Source organism: Triturus cristatus, chromosome 11 (assembly GCF_964204655.1).
Source record: "Triturus cristatus chromosome 11, aTriCri1.1, whole genome shotgun sequence".
Taxonomy (NCBI): Eukaryota; Metazoa; Chordata; class Amphibia; order Caudata; family Salamandridae; genus Triturus; species Triturus cristatus.
Genome location: NC_140594.1, coordinates 29,204,728 through 29,216,845, shown reverse-complemented (window position 1 = coordinate 29,216,845; position 12,118 = coordinate 29,204,728). Strand labels below are relative to the sequence as shown.

The 12,118-nt window shown below is 51.1% G+C and overlaps 1 protein-coding gene across 8 annotated transcripts in view; it reads left to right on the top strand.

Moving 5' to 3' along the window:
- Window positions 1–12,118, top strand: part of RIMBP2 (RIMS binding protein 2) — a 1,529,140-nt gene that overhangs the window by 951,563 nt on the left and 565,459 nt on the right. The gene's annotated exons all lie outside the window — the stretch shown is intronic.

Sequence of the window (12,118 nt, the reverse complement as noted above, 5' to 3'; positions counted from 1 at the left end):
ACTAGTGACCACCAGTTTCCCAGGTAGAGTGCTCGTGAGCACCAGTTTCTCAGGTAGAGTACTAGTAAGCACCAGTTTCTCAGGTAGAGTACTCGTGAGCACCAGTTTCCCAGGTAGAGTGCTCGTGAGCACCAGTTTCTCAGGTAGAGTACTGATGAGTACAAGATTCTCAGGTAGAGTACTCGTGAGCACCAGTTTCCCAGGTAGAGTGCTCGTGAGCACCAGTTTCTCAGGTAGATTACTGATGAGTACCAGTTTCTGCTGTAGAGTACTCATGAGTTCCAGCCTCTCAGGTAGAGTACTCGTGAGTACCAGCCTCTCAGGAAGAGTACTCATGAGTACCAGCCTCTCAGGTAGAGTGCTCATGAGTACCAGCCTCTCAGGTAGAGTACTCATGAGTACTAGTCTCCCAGGTAGAGTGCTCATGAGTACCAGCTTCTCGGGTAGAGTACTCATGAGTACCGGTTCTCAGGCAGAGTGCTCATGAGTACCATCCTCTCAGGTAGAGTACTCATGAGTACCGGTCCTCAGGTAGAGTGCTCATGAGTACCAGTTTCTCTGGTAGAGTACTCATGAGTACCACTTTCTTCTGTAGAGTGCTTGTGAGTACCAGCCTCTCAGGTAGAGTGCTCGTGAGTACCAGCCTCTCAGGTAGAGTACTCGTGAGTACCAGCCTCTCAGGTAGAGTGCTCGTGAGTACCAGCCTCTCAGGTAGAGTACTCATGAGTACCAGCCTCTCAGGTAGAGTGCTCATGAGTACCAGCCTCTCGGGTAGAGTACTCATGAGTACCGGTTCTCAGGCAGAGTGCTCATGAGTACCATCCTCTCAGGTAGAGTACTCATGAGTACCGGTCCTCAGGTGAAGTGCTCATGAGTACCAGTTTCTCCGGTAGAGTACTCATGAGTACCAGTTTCTCCAGTAGAGTACTCATGAGTACCAGTTTCTTCTGTAGAGTACTCATGAGTACCAGCCTCTCAGGTAGAGTACTTATGCAGGCAGACATGCAGACAGATAAACAGACAGACAGACAGACAGACAGAGAGGCAGACAGTCAGACAGACACACAGGCAGACATGCAGAAAGACATGCAGGCAGACAGACAGACGACAGACATGCAGGCAGGCAGGCAGACATACAGGCAGGCAGACAGAAAGGCAGGCAGACAGACACACACACAGGCAGACAGGCAGGCAGACAGACAGACAGACAGGCAGGCAAGCAGGCAAACAGACATGCAGACAGGCAGGCAGACAGACATGCAGACAGGCAGACAGACAAACAGACAGGCAGACAGCTAGACACGCAGACAGGCAGGCAGGCAGACGGACAGACGGACAAACAGAGGGGCGGGCAGTCAAACAGAAGACAGACAGACAGGCAGGCAGTCAGGCAGACAGGCAGACATGGACAGGAAAAAGAGAGCACGCACAGTTCCTTCCCGCACTCTCCTGGCCTCTAACGCTTACATCCTGCCGCTCACACTCTGCCTAAGACGTGCCTGACAGCCCAGGATAAGTTGCAGGGAGGCAGTGACCCCCAGGGGCCCCAGCATCACACACATTGACACTTCCCTCACTTCCTTGGCAGTAATATGGATTTATGGCCTGACCATCTCTCGGGTCAGGCCTCAGGGGCAATCTCTCCAAATAAAGGGCGTTTTCTTAGAAGATCGAATCAGGCAGCACAGGCGGAGGCGGGGGGGGGGGGGAGGGGGAGGTGACGGGGGCATAGACTGGGAGGCGGGGGGGCACGGAGGTTGTAGCTGGGAGCTGAAATTAGTGGGTGGCACGCAAACTAATTCAAAATACAAGTAGCAGGTAGGACACATAAATCAAGGGTCGTGCAGCTGGAATTAAGCGGCTACAGAGTGCCACATTATAATGCAGGGCTGTGTAAATTACGTGGCAAGAAAACACATTTGTCAAGCCGGAAGTGCACATTTTGCATTTCATTGTATGATTAAAATCGAAATATGTGGTTGAATCTGTGGGATAATGTGCTAGCTGTGTTTAAAAAAAAGTAGTAACTAAAGGTCCCATGGCTACCTCCAATACACTGGCTTCCAATGAACGAACCTTCTAGAACGTCAGATCAGCGGGCCGCGTTCGCAGGGTTAATTACCAGTAGCTGATTATTTTATTGTGGGGTGAAGGGCGGGGGTGCATTTCATCAACGCTGTCCTTTCGACCTGTCGGAGAAAATGAGCCTACACGAATCTTATCCATTGCTGAAATTCGGAGAAACTAAACCCCCGTGACCTCACCCCTTGTTCATCAGCAGACCCCGAGTGGGCTTCGATAATTGTGTTAAATGACAGTTTGTGTCCATGTTCATCCGGTGCCGCCTTTGGAATCCGCGGCTCCACCGAGAAACACCCCAGAAGTTACCTGTGTACTACGTGTCCAGGAGGTGTTTTAGGTTCAAGGCGCGAGGTATGAAAAAGAGGTGCAAAGTGTGTGAGAATCTTTTAAACGTTGAGTGTCCTCGTGCAAGAATTTCTGTTATGGGAACTGTGTGCATGATGGAAACCGGAATTTTCAAGAATGATGAAACCGCATTATTTTAAAAAAAATCTTTCTTTCCACTTTCTTTGGATTACATTATATGTCACGTGTTTGCTCCCACGGACCTCCGGTTGGAAACATTAACACGGATTGGGTACAAGTCTCTTGTCTTGGAGACCCGAATACAGACATCAGATGCTCGAATATGAACAGTGATTGCGCACTGTCAATGGCTACCATATATTTGTGGAAATCAGCCAGCTGTGCAGACATGGTGGATTATGTGGCAAGTGACGTGAACCGGAAGTTATACGTCAAATGAAGTGACCTCGTAGGTGTTCAGGAGCCTCGCCCATGGGGTGGTGGGAAAGAGGGATTTGGCGTTCCAAGCCGTGTTTAGAAGTGTGCTTCTTCTACAGACGCAACCTGTCTTCTCTTCTACATGTTCTTGACTTCCGTCATTGTGTCTAATAAATATGACACACCTACAATAACATTCTCACCACAGTCTATTAATCACGATTATTATGTTTAATATGGTAAACCAACTTTGAATGGAGATGGCCGTGCTCTTGTGTGTTCCGTGGTGGATCCAAGATGGCCATGCTCTTGTATGGTTCCGTGGTGGCTCCAAGATGGCCGTGCTCTTGGGTGGTTCTTTGGTGGGTTCCAATATGGCCGTGCTCTTGTGTGGTTCCTTGGTGTGGTTCCTTGGTGGGTTCCAAGATGGCCGTGCCCTTGTGTGGTTCCTTGGTGGGTTCCAAGATGGCCGTGCTCTTGTGTGTTCCATGGTGGGTTCCAATATGGCCGTGCCCTTGTGTAGTTCTTAGGTGGCCTCCAAGATGGCCATGCTTTTGTGTGTTCCGCAGTGGGCTCCAAGATGGTCGTGCCCTTGTGTGGTTCCTTGGTGTGCTTCAAGAAGGCCGTGCCCTTGTGCGGTTCCTTGGTGTGCTCCAAGATAGCTGTGCTCTTGTGTGTGTCCTTGGTGGGCTCCAAGATGGCTGTGCTCTTGTGTGGTTCCTTGGTGGTCTCCAAGATGGCTGTTCTCTTCTGTGGTTCCTTGGTGGACTCCAAGATGGCCGTGCTCTTCTGTGGGTCCTTGGTGGGCTCCAAGATGGCTGTGCTCTTGTGTGGTTCCTCCACAGCCATAATCCCAGGCCGTAGTAGAATATCTTTGATTACGGGCCCTATCTCTGGTGATTGTTGGGGTGTACAGCATAGGATGTCTGAGTTTAAGGTACACCATCTCCTTGAAGCTGTCGGAATCCCACGTTTTTAACAAGGAGGTGTATCCCGTGAGGGGAGAGAATGCTGGCATCGGTCAATAGCTGGATCTCTCAAGCCTGGTGAGATGTGCTTGTCCAAACATTAGTGGATACAGAGCACACCTGAGACACCTCTTTTGGAGAACAGAAATCTGAGGATGCTCTGTGGGTCCCCTCCATGGTGATGACGAGGATGAGGTAAAAGTAGACCACCCAGAAGGGAGCAGGGTGAATGTGCCCTACAAGGTTGTGAAAACCTCCTCACAGTGTGATGATGATGGTCCACCCCTAGGGATCTGAAGGCCTTCCATGTTGGCTCCCAAGTGCAGTGATGACACCTCAATAAAACAAGGGGTCACCTGCCAGGAAGAATGAGGATTTCTTCTCTCTGAAGTCCCATGTTCCCAGGGGCACTGAGTGGGAAGACCCTAACCAAAGTGGGAAAACAGAGGCGTGATGAATCAATAACAATGGCTGCCCTAAGAGTCCGCCAAAGTTCAACACACCATATCAAAGCATGATCGTCTTCAGCCTCATTGGAGGGTTCTATGGAGCAAAAGGAAGGTACGAGGTGCGGGTTCACTGGACCACCACTGGGTGGTGACTGGAAGGCAATGGGAGGATCAAAGCACACTTGCTCAGAGGTACTTCAGATCTGAGGATTGGCAATTTAAAGCTGTTGCAGATTTAGAATCCAAAGTGGAACTCTTGGTAAACGATATGAGAGCCGGTGCAGAGTTCGTAGTTTGGGACCTCAGTTCCTTTGAAATTAGTGGAATTCAAACTAGATGTTGAACTGTACCTGAGGTCTGTGGTACTGAACAGTATATGAGTGACTCTTGTGTCAGTCGCGAGGGCTTTCCAACTCCACCCTATAGTTTCAACAGGCAAAGGAGCAGTCGTGGAGACAATATTGACAGACCCCTCTGGATCTAGACAGACAAAACTGATTACAAGGGCAGGACCCAGAAATGGCTGATTTTGATCCAGGAATCCAAAGTTCATATCTTCCTGGAGCTCACTCTAGTTACATTGAGATACAGTTGAAGGACTGCAAGTAGTTATCAAGCATTGACAAATCGAATAGGTCTGGGTTTAATGTACTTACACACACTGCATTAGGACATTACAGCAAGACGCATGGGAGGGAGGCAGAGGAAACAAAGAGGGCAATAATTGTAAATTAGTCCATTGTGCAGTTCAATGCAAGCACTTGCCTTTAGGTGGAAGGATACACAAAACATCCTATAGCATTAGGTGAAAGCCAATTACTCCACTGAGCCGAGTCAACACATGGTTGACAAAGTCTCAAGCCAATGGCAGAAAGAGGCTGAAGATAGTCAAATGTTGAAAGGAGTGGACCCAGAGCTCATGATATATAGATTGTTAGCAATAGATCTCTTTCATAGCTTTCACCTGGATGAAGGAGAGCTGCCTCAAGCTAAACTCAGAGAAGATCCTGAGCTCTACCCCCTCCACCTGGGACGACTCCTGTTAGCCCACAGATCTTGGATCCTACCGACTGCCACAGTCCACGCTCAAAACCTCTCCGTCGAGGGGGCGTGGCGTGGCATCGGCCATGATGGCTGCTTAACTTTCCGACTCAGTCTGGGCCCGCGATACAGACCGGAATATCTGTTATGTATCCTGCAGCTGGAGGGTGGAATTGACCGGCGCTGTTCTCCGATTGGAGTTCTGCGGCAGGGGAGGCATCTATTGCCCCTGTGGTGTGAAGCCTTGATTGTGGCGCAGGCACTTCATCTGAACGGCGACGAGCCTGGTAGAGAAGGGGCAGAGTCGCGTGATTCACCAGCCTGCACGCCAAGCGCGTCACCTGGGATCCCTGCTAATCAAAAACCGGGCTCTATGGCCTGCAGCAGGCGCCGAACTCGCCAACTGTGGAAGCGGTTCTGGGGCGACACAGCCCAGGTGCTACTGACGCCACACCCATTATAACTTGCAGCCTGCTGGATCGTCCTCTGCAGGAGGCTTCCGGGTGGTAACGGTTGGCCTGTGTCTGGGCAGCCGAGCGGGAGGTGCCCGGTGAGTGGATCCGACGTGGGAAGACACAGTGCCCCGGAGCAACATTTGTGGGCCCCCTCCCCTGATCGGCGCCAAGGGTTAAGACACGCTCACCTTGGCCTGAAATTAATGCGTCCGATCCGCAACTGTCTGGGCTCCTGATCAGCACAGTGAGGCCCGGACTTATTGAAAGGCCCCGTGCCTGGGACGAAGCTCCTGGGGGCCGCACAGATGTTGTCTGTGGATTACACCAAGGCCAATTTAAGAGGTGAGACACAGTGTAGAGGACGGGAGGCCTAGCAAGACCAGACTGAGGAGAGGTGCGGGCATATCTCCGGGCCCCCTATTTTATCGCAGCCACGGCTGAGACAGATCAGTGCACCCAACACGGGGAACAAGGCGAATCCAGTGGGGACTTAGACAGTGGTACTAGTCTTCCATTGTTGGACTGTGTGCCTGAGATGACCGAAGTACAGTGGCCAGCCAGGGTGGTGACACGAAGTGGCCTGGTGGGATTTGAAAGCTCTCCTCTGTCCCCAACCTGTGTGAACTCTGCCATGACAAAACCGAAAGGGGCCCGCAGTACAATCTAACAAACTGGATAAATACGCTGTCCCGCGGCAGCTGAACTCCGAGGAGGGGGCGCATGGTGACAAACCGCCCGAGGATGAGCCATCCCTTAGTTCTATCATGGCGGCGATCCAGTCGGTCGGCATGATCCTGGAAACCAAAATCGACAAGGTCACAATCGAGATTAACTTAAAAAGGGCGGACATGCAGAAAACCTCAGAGAGGGTTACAGCAACTGAGGAGAACATAAGGGAGCTCCAATCGGCGGCGCGCAAGTTGGAAGAAGGCGTGCAGAAACTGGCACACCAACATAAGCTGATGGCACTGCAGCTCGATGATCAGGAAGGGAGGGCCCGCCGTAATAACATCCGTGTGGTGGGAGTGCCCGAAGGAGCGGAGGGCTCCAGTATGGACCTCTTTGTTGAAGATCTCATCCTAAACCACCTTAAGCCCAAGAGACTGTGTTCTGCTTGGGTTTTCGGATCAGATAGAACCCGCTCATCAGAGCCTCACTAACCCAGCCAGAACGTTACCCCCTCCCTAGGACCTATTTACAATAGTGCAACCACATATATCTACCAGCTAAGGACAGGGAATTCCTACTATACATACCAAGACCTCTTATAATCGGCGGCCTCGCGATCCCATACGGATCCAGACCTCTCTGCCCATACGACAGTATCACAAGTGGCGGCCTCGCGATCCCATACGAATCCAGACCTCTCTGCCCATACGACAGTATCACACGTGGCGGCCTCGCGATCCCATACAAATCCAGACCTCTCTACCCAGACGGCAGTCTCAGCACAATCGGCGGCCTCGCAATCCCATACGAATCCAGACCTCTCTGCCCATACGACAGTATCACAAGTGGCGGCCTCGCGATCCCATACGAATCCAGACCTCTCTACCCAGACGGCAGTCTCAGCACAATCGGCGGCCTCGCGATCCCATACGAATCCAGACCTCTCTGCCCATACGACAGTATTACAAGTGGCGGCCTCGCGATCCCATACGAATCCAGACCTCTCTGCCCATACGACAGTATCAGCACAATCGGCGGCCTCGCGATCCCATACGAATCCAGACCTCTCTGCCCATACGACAGTATCACAGGGCTGTGTAAATTACGTGGCAAGAAAACACATTTGTCAAGCCGGAAGTGCACATTTTGCATTTCATTGTATGATTAAAATCGAAATATGTGGTTGAATCTGTGGGATAATGTGCTAGCTGTGTTTAAAAAAAAGTAGTAACTAAAGGTCCCATGGCTACCTCCAATACACTGGCTTCCAATGAACGAACCTTCTAGAACGTCAGATCAGCGGGCCGCGTTCGCAGGGTTAATTACCAGTAGCTGATTATTTTATTGTGGGGTGAAGGGCGGGGGTGCATTTCATCAACGCTGTCCTTTCGACCTGTCGGAGAAAATGAGCCTACACGAATCTTATCCATTGCTGAAATTCGGAGAAACTAAACCCCCGTGACCTCACCCCTTGTTCATCAGCAGACCCCGAGTGGGCTTCGATAATTGTGTTAAATGACAGTTTGTGTCCATGTTCATCCGGTGCCGCCTTTGGAATCCGCGGCTCCACCGAGAAACACCCCAGAAGTTACCTGTGTACTACGTGTCCAGGAGGTGTTTTAGGTTCAAGGCGCGAGGTATGAAAAAGAGGTGCAAAGTGTGTGAGAATCTTTTAAACGTTGAGTGTCCTCGTGCAAGAATTTCTGTTATGAGAACTGTGTGCATGATGGAAACCGGAATTTTCAAGAATGATGAAACCGCATTATTTAAAAAAAAATCTTTCTTTCCACTTTCTTTGGATTACATTATATGTCACGTGTTTGCTCCCACGGACCTCCGGTTGGAAACATTAACACGGATTGGGTACAAGTCTCTTGTCTTGGAGACCCGAATACAGACATCAGATGCTCGAATATGAACAGTGATTGCGCACTGTCAATGGCTACCATATATTTGTGGAAATCAGCCAGCTGTGCAGACATGGTGGATTATGTGGCAAGTGACGTGAACCGGAAGTTATACGTCAAATGAAGTGACCTCGTAGGTGTTCAGGAGCCTCGCCCATGGGGTGGTGGGAAAGAGGGATTTGGCGTTCCAAGCCGTGTTTAGAAGTGTGCTTCTTCTACAGACGCAACCTGTCTTCTCTTCTACATGTTCTTGACTTCCGTCATTGTGTCTAATAAATATGACACACCTACAATAACATTCTCACCACAGTCTATTAATCACGATTATTATGTTTAATATGGTAAACCAACTTTGAATGGAGATGGCCGTGCTCTTGTGTGTTCCGTGGTGGATCCAAGATGGCCATGCTCTTGTATGGTTCCGTGGTGGCTCCAAGATGGCCGTGCTCTTGGGTGGTTCTTTGGTGGGTTCCAATATGGCCGTGCTCTTGTGTGGTTCCTTGGTGTGGTTCCTTGGTGGGTTCCAAGATGGCCGTGCCCTTGTGTGGTTCCTTGGTGGGTTCCAAGATGGCCGTGCTCTTGTGTGTTCCATGGTGGGTTCCAATATGGCCGTGCCCTTGTGTAGTTCTTAGGTGGCCTCCAAGATGGCCATGCTTTTGTGTGTTCCGCAGTGGGCTCCAAGATGGTCGTGCCCTTGTGTGGTTCCTTGGTGTGCTTCAAGAAGGCCGTGCCCTTGTGCGGTTCCTTGGTGTGCTCCAAGATAGCTGTGCTCTTGTGTGTGTCCTTGGTGGGCTCCAAGATGGCTGTGCTCTTGTGTGGTTCCTTGGTGGTCTCCAAGATGGCTGTTCTCTTCTGTGGTTCCTTGGTGGACTCCAAGATGGCCGTGCTCTTCTGTGGGTCCTTGGTGGGCTCCAAGATGGCTGTGCTCTTGTGTGGTTCCTCCACAGCCATAATCCCAGGCCGTAGTAGAATATCTTTGATTACGGGCCCTATCTCTGGTGATTGTTGGGGTGTACAGCATAGGATGTCTGAGTTTAAGGTACACCATCTCCTTGAAGCTGTCGGAATCCCACGTTTTTAACAAGGAGGTGTATCCCGTTAGGGGGGAGAATGCTGGCATCGGTCAATAGCTGGATCTCTCAAGCCTGGTGAGATGTGCTTGTCCAAACATTAGTGGATACAGAGCACACCTGAGACACCTCTTTTGGAGAACAGAAATCTGAGGATGCTCTGTGGGTCCCCTCCATGGTGATGACGAGGATGAGGTAAAAGTAGACCACCCAGAAGGGAGCAGGGTGAATGTGCCCTACAAGGTTGTGAAAACCTCCTCACAGTGTGATGATGATGGTCCACCCCTAGGGATCTGAAGGCCTTCCATGATGGCTCCCAGGTGCAGTGATGACACCTCAATAAAACAAGGGGTCACCTGCCAGGAAGAATGAGGATTTCTTCTCTCTGAAGTCCCATGTTCCCAGGGGCACTGAGTGGGAAGACCCTAACCAAAGTGGGAAAACAGAGGCGTGATGAATCAATAACAATGGCTGCCCTAAGAGTCCGCCAAAGTTCAACACACCATATCAAAGCATGATCGTCTTCAGCCTCATTGGAGGGTTCTATGGAGCAAAAGGAAGGTACGAGGTGCGGGTTCACTGGACCACCACTGGGTGGTGACTGGAAGGCAATGGGAGGATCAAAGCACACTTGCTCAGAGGTACTTCAGATCTGAGGATTGGCAATTTAAAGCTGTTGCAGATTTAGAATCCAAAGTGGAACTCTTGGTAAACGATATGAGAGCCGGTGCAGAGTTCGTAGTTTGGGACCTCAGTTCCTTTGAAATTAGTGGAATTCAAACTAGATGTTGAACTGTACCTGAGGTCTGTGGTACTGAACAGTACATGAGTGACTCTTGTGTCAGTCGCGAGGGCTTTCCAACTCCACCCTATAGTTTCAACAGGCAAAGGAGCAGTCGTGGAGACAATATTGACCGACCCCTCTGGATCTAGACAGACAAAACTGATTACAAGGGCAGGACCCAGAAATGGCTGATTTTGATCCAGGAATCCAAAGTTCATATCTTCCTGGAGCTCACTCTAGTTACATTGAGATACAGTTGAAGGACTGCAAGTAGTTATCAAGCATTGACAAATCGAATAGGTCTGGGTTTAATGTACTTACACACACTGCATTAGGACATTACAGCAAGACGCATGGGAGGGAGGCAGAGGAAACAAAGAGGGCAATAATTGTAAATTAGTCCATTGTGCAGTTCAATGCAAGCACTTGCCTTTAGGTGGAAGGATACACAAAACATCCTATAGCATTAGGTGAAAGCCAATTACTCCACTGAGCCGAGTCAACACATGGTTGACAAAGTCTCAAGCCAATGGCAGAAAGAGGCTGAAGATAGTCAAATGTTGAAAGGAGTGGACCCAGAGCTCATGATATATAGATTGTTAGCAATAGATCTCTTTCATAGCTTTCACCTGGATGAAGGAGAGCTGCCTCAAGCTAAACTCAGAGAAGATCCTGAGCTCTACCCCCTCCACCTGGGACGACTCCTGTTAGCCCACAGATCTTGGATCCTACCGACTGCCACAGTCCACGCTCAAAACCTCTCCGTCGAGGGGGCGTGGCGTGGCATCGGCCATGATGGCTGCTTAACTTTCCGACTCAGTCTGGGCCCGCGATACAGACCGGAATATCTGTTATGTATCCTGCAGCTGGAGGGTGGAATTGACCGGCGCTGTTCTCCGATTGGAGTTCTGCGGCAGGGGAGGCATCTATTGCCCCTGTGGTGTGAAGCCTTGATTGTGGCGCAGGCACTTCATCTGAACGGCGACGAGCCTGGTAGAGAAGGGGCAGAGTCGCGTGATTCACCAGCCTGCACGCCAAGCGCGTCACCTGGGATCCCTGCTAATCAAAAACCGGGCTCTATGGCCTGCAGCAGGCGCCGAACTCGCCAACTGTGGAAGCGGTTCTGGGGCGACACAGCCCAGGTGCTACTGACGCCACACCCATTATAACTTGCAGCCTGCTGGATCGTCCTCTGCAGGAGGCTTCCGGGTGGTAACGGTTGGCCTGTGTCTGGGCAGCCGAGCGGGAGGTGCCCGGTGAGTGGATCCGACGTGGGAAGACACAGTGCCCCGGAGCAACATTTGTGGGCCCCCTCCCCTGATCGGCGCCAAGGGTTAAGACACGCTCACCTTGGCCTGAAATTAATGCGTCCGATCCGCAACTGTCTGGGCTCCTGATCAGCACAGTGAGGCCCGGACTTATTGAAAGGCCCCGTGCCTGGGACGAAGCTCCTGGGGGCCGCACAGATGTTGTCTGTGGATTACACCAAGGCCAATTTAAGAGGTGAGACACAGTGTAGAGGACGGGAGGCCTAGCAAGACCAGACTGAGGAGAGGTGCGGGCATATCTCCGGGCCCCCTATTTTATCGCAGCCACGGCTGAGACAGATCAGTGCACCCAACACGGGGAACAAGGCGAATCCAGTGGGGACTTAGACAGTGGTACTAGTCTTCCATTGTTGGACTGTGTGCCTGAGATGACCGAAGTACAGTGGCCAGCCAGGGTGGTGACACGAAGTGGCCTGGTGGGATTTGAAAGCTCTCCTCTGTCCCCAACCTGTGTGAACTCTGCCATGACAAAACCGAAAGGGGCCCGCAGTACAATCTAACAAACTGGATAAATACGCTGTCCCGCGGCAGCTGAACTCCGAGGAGGGGGCGCATGGTGACAAACCGCCCGAGGATGAGCCATCCCTTAGTTCTATCATGGCGGCGATCCAGTCGGTCGGCATGATCCTGGAAACCAAAATC